Here is a 5,215-nt window from a genome sequence, read left to right on the forward strand (position 1 = left end):
TCTATGTGTATGTGCAGGCTTCACTGCTGGCCACTGCGGCACGTACTACAGAGGTCACTGCACTGAAGCAGGACCTGGAGCGGTCCGAGAACGAGCTCGGCCTTACCAAGAGACAGCTCGAGGAGAAGAAAGGTAAGCAATACCTTGTATACGCTTTTAAAAAGAAGTTCGAGTGTAAAATAATAGGATCATCATGAATTTGCCAGGGGCCACGACCAAAGTGGCGACCCTGAAGAAGGCGCCGTCTGAGGCCGAAGACAAAGCGGCCAAGGAGCGCATCGAGCGGGAGAAGCAAGAAGCCCGAGTGGGCGAGGTGCAGCAAGATCTCGAGGCTCTCACCAAAAAACACGAGTCCTTGGAGCTTGACTCTAAGACGCGAGAGTCCGAGCTCGCGCAGGCGCTTGAAAGCGCCCGGAGCACCAAGGCTGAAGCCCACAAGGCCCTCCAGGAGATTGATGTGGTGAAGAAGATAGCAGCGGGTAAGGCATTCATTATGCAAAGCAAGCATGTGGAGGAAACTTTCCTTTTACTTACCCGAGTTCGGAGCTCTCCAGGAGCATTCGTAGATCTTCCCCGTAGTGTACTGGATGCCTCGGAGTTTTACCAAGCTTAGGAGGGGAGCTCGACGAAAAAGTTGTTCTGGTCTCAGTATACTGGGACCGAACACCCAATGCCCTTGAGAGACCAGCTGAAGCAATTGGTCGAGCTTCACGAGGCGGCCGAACAGGCCATGAGTGGCCTTATAGTCCGGATGTGGCCTGGTGAGCCCCTGTCCGGCAGCTACTTCAGTCTGGTGAGGCGGCTTGTGGAGGCCTACCCACGGCTTGAAGTCTTAAAGCGGTCCAGCTGCATCGAGGGTGCGCGCAGGGCTTTTTCCCAGGCGAAGGTGCACTAGGCGAAGCTGGACGCCATGAAGCTGGTGAAGGAGGGGCCACCGGAGGGCAAGGAGCATTGCTGCCCCGAGATGTATTATGAGAGTGTCCTGAAGGGTTCTCGCCTTGTGGCGGATGAATGTGCCAGGGATTTAATTTTTGAATGAACATGCTCATGTGATCCTGTAATGTGAAACAAGTTCATCTGCGCTATGCAATGCTTTTTTTAATTTAAAATATTACCTTCTATGCGGCTGTTTATAACATCTGAGAGTTAGCCAGTCGTCGGCTTCTGCCCCCATGTAACTAGTACTGGGGTGTTCGGGATAAACCTGAGCAGTCTTTACCCCAATTTTGGGTCCTTCAAGGGAGGTGTTCTGCGCAATGAACCAGGCAATCGGACTATAAGGCTTTATTACTCTCACTTAGCCATAGAAGTCTACAGTTTTAAAGCTTGGCGAAGCCCCTAGTATTCGGAAGGCCGAATTTGGGGCGCTATACATGCCTAAGCCGGGCAAGGCCGACTCCTCACCCGGAGCGGAAAAAGTCTTTAAGGACTTGAGACCTCTCGAACAGCGACCAGTCTCTCACCTTATCATGACAGTCAGTTTTCGGCTTTCTCTACTGAGGTGCTCGTCCGGAAGAACCGGGACACAATCACAGTAGTTCTCCCACCGCTACCTTAGCCGATATAGTGGAACGTAAGGTACCAAAGCATGGGAGCCGGGAAAACCCAACTATTGACCCAAGACATGATTCGGAGTTGATGCATATAATGCTATAAGTTCGGGGTGCCGCACTGATGAAAGTGTTCGGACTTCTCGCGCCGTATTATGGGGTAAACGAAAGCCCCTAGCGTACTGACCGTACCCGAATGTATGGGTGCAGATTGTCGTGAATGGATGTATAAGAAAAAGGGATAAATAATGCAATAATAGACTAATGATATGCATTATTATTTAAATAATACGTCGAAGCATATTGGTACAAGTAGTGCAATAAGCAGAAAGTAGGACTATTTGACATGTCCTATCCAAGGGCAAGCTGTGTATGGATCGTAGAAAGCGGGTATATCGATTAATACTAGAGAACACGTGAGGGTTCCCGTTTACATCTTAGCTTCTTGCCGCCTTGGTTGTTCCTTCCCGTAATGTGTCTGGCAATCATACTGCTGGAAAGAGCTTCCAGAGAGTTTGGTCCTGAAAGAGAAAAAATGATAAAGGTATACAACCCCTAGGGCGGTTAAGCCGCATTGTAGGATGTGCCCTGATCGTTCCCCCGCCTATGTCCATGGTATTTTCAATGCGTAATTATGTACGCACAGCACAGATTTCATTGCTTGACCGGGACTGGAATGGGCGCCGAATTGCTAGGCGAGCTCTGCGCGTGCCAGGCGATCCTGTTGCAGCTTACTCCGGACTCGCTTGAAGGCGTCCGGGGGCTGTATCGCCGAATTAGTGGTTTTCCATAAAAGTCTATTTTGTGCTTCTCCTGCGAGGGCCATAGTGTGTTCCTCCATGCGGAGTGAGCGTTCTGTGTTTCTGTTCACTGTTATGACCCCCCTAGGTCCTGGCATCTTGAGCTTGAGGTATGCGTAATGCGGTACTGCATTGAACTTTGCAAATGCGGTTCGCCCGAGCAGTGCATGATAGCCACTGTGAAACAGGGCGATATCGAAGATTAACTCCTCGCTTCGGAAGTTGTCCGGTGATCCGAAGGCCACTTCCAGTGTGATTGAGCCCGTGCAATGGGCCTCTACACCTAGGATGATGCCCTTAAAGGTGGTTTTGGTGGGTTTGATCCTCGAGGGATCGATACCCATTTTCGCACTGTATCCTGATAGAGCAGGTTCAGGCTATTGCCGCCGTCCATAAGGACTCGAGTGAGGTGAAATCTGTCGATGATGGGGTCTAGGACCAGTGTGGCGGATCCGCCATGGCGGATACTAGTGGGGTGGTCCCTGCGATCAAAGGTGACCGAACAAGTGTACATGGGTTGAACTTTGGGGCGACAGGCTCCATCGCATAGACGTCCCTTAGTGCACACTTCCGCTCCCTCTTGGGAATGTGGGTTGCGTATATCATGTTCACCGTATTCACTTGTGGGGGGAACCCCTTTTGTCCTCCCGCGTTCGGCGGCCGGGGCTCTTCCTCGTCATCACTATGCAGCCCCTTGTTCTTGCTTTCGGCATTTAACTTGCCGGCCTGCTTGAACACCCAGCATTTTCTGTTGGTGTGATTGGCTGGCTTGTCGGGGGTGCCGTGGATTTGCCACGAGCGATCCAGTATGCGTTCCAAACTGGACGGAACCGAAGTACTTCTTTTAAATGGCTTTTTCCGCTGACCGAATCTAGAGCCTCTGAATCCGGCATTGACTATCATATCATCGATGTTATCACCGTTGTTGCGGCGCTTTGGTATGTTACGACGTGGTCTGCCATTGGCATCTTTGGTATCCGAAGTGCCCGGATTCCTTGATGTGTTGTTGTTGCGAGCCAACCAGCTATCGTTGCCCACGCAAAAGCGGGTCATGAGTGTCGTGAGGGCTGCCATAGACTTTGGATTCTCCTGGCCAAGGTGCCGGGCAAGCCACTCGTCGCGGATATTATGCTTGAATGCCGCTAGGGCCTCTGCATCCGGACAGTCCGCGATTTGGTTTTTCTTGGTCAGGAACCGTGTCCTGAATTGCCTGGCCGATTCCCCTGGTTACTGAGTTATATGGCTCAAGTCATCAGCATCCGGTGGTCGCACATAAGTGCCCTGGAAGTTGTCAAGGAATGTGTCTTCCAAATCCTCCCAACTGCCGACGGAGTCTGCTGGCAAGCTATTCAGCCAATGTCGAGCTGGTCCTTTGAGTTTTAGTGGGAGGTACTTGATGGCATGTAGATCGTCACCGTGAGCCATGTGGATGTGAAGGAGGAAATCCTCGATCCATACAGCAGGATCTGTTGTACCATCATATAAATCGATATTAACAGGTTTAAAACCCTCCGAGAATTCGTGATCCATAACTTCATCAGTGAAGCATTGGGGGTGTGCGGCGCCTCTGTGCCGGGCTATATCATGATGCAGTTCATATGAGTCTTGTCTGCTATATTCGGCCCGGCCGAATTTACCTTTGGTGTATCCGGCGCGATGATCATCATCCCGTGTTGGCGCGCGCGCCCGTGACCCGTATATTGACCTTGCAAGTTTTGCCCTGCTATCCAATATGTCTCGCAGGTCCCGTGTGTTGCCCCGGGCCTTGGTATTTTTGATTGAGTGGCGGCGGGGTACACGCTGAACTTCAGGCTGAAACGCCTTTCTGGCTTGGCCACGCGGTGGCCGGTCAGCCACATCGTACACTTGTGATGGAGGTTTCAATGCTTCCTCCTCTAGGTGAGGTAGTAACCTGCGTTTTGGGTGACTCTTGGAGGGGCGCTCGAGTTCGTATTCCTCGGCCGCAAGGACTTTGGTCCATCTGTCTGCGAGCAAGTCTTGATCAGCTTGAAGCTGTTGTTGCTTTTTCTTCAGGCTATTTGCTGTGTCCATAAGCTGGCGCTTGAAGCGCTCCTGCTCGACGGGATCCTCAGGCACGATAAATTCTTCGTCGCCGAGGCTCACCTCGTCTTCGGAGAGAGGCATATAATTGTCCTCCTCCGGTTCTCCATCTGTCGCCTGCTCTAGAGGGCTAGCTTGTTCATCCTCCCACTCTACATCATACTGGAGGGGGTTGTGGTTGTCTTCGGCACTATCTAGTGTTTTATTATCTCCTGTGCCGGTAACACTACTTTTGCTGTGGAGGGACTTAGAGCGGCGCCACTGACGTCGGCGCTTGGGTTGCTTCTTGGAGGGGTCATCCTCCGCTGTCTCGGCGCCATTGCCTTCTTTGGGGGTGTCCACCATATATATATATCATATGATGAGGTGGGGGTCCAGCGCCCTGTGGGTGGTGGTTCCTGTTCGTCTCCTGCATCGTCGCCCATACCGTTGATGTCTTCGGAGTCAAAGTCAGGCATGTCGGTTAAATTGTCGGCAGTGGCTACTAAGTGGGTGGTGGGTGGGCAGCGAATTTCTTTGTCGTCTGCATCCCATTCTAGCCGGACATAGTTTGGCCAAGGTTCTCCTGACAAGGAGAGAGACCTTAATGAATTGAGCACATCGCCGAAAGGAGAGTGCTAAAAGATATCCACGGAGGTGAACTCCATGATCGGCACCCAGTCGGATTCGATGGGCGCGGATGCAGGCGGCTCGGAGTCCGTGGCCGGAGACGAATCCAGAGGTTCGGCGACATGGCTCTCGTAAGGGGTGAAGTCAGTATCCGGCTCTATCTCCACTGAAAGTGCAGCCTCCATGGCGGGGTCT

Source organism: Triticum dicoccoides, chromosome 2A (assembly GCF_002162155.2).
Source record: "Triticum dicoccoides isolate Atlit2015 ecotype Zavitan chromosome 2A, WEW_v2.0, whole genome shotgun sequence".
Lineage (NCBI taxonomy): Eukaryota > Viridiplantae > Streptophyta > Magnoliopsida > Poales > Poaceae > Triticum > Triticum dicoccoides.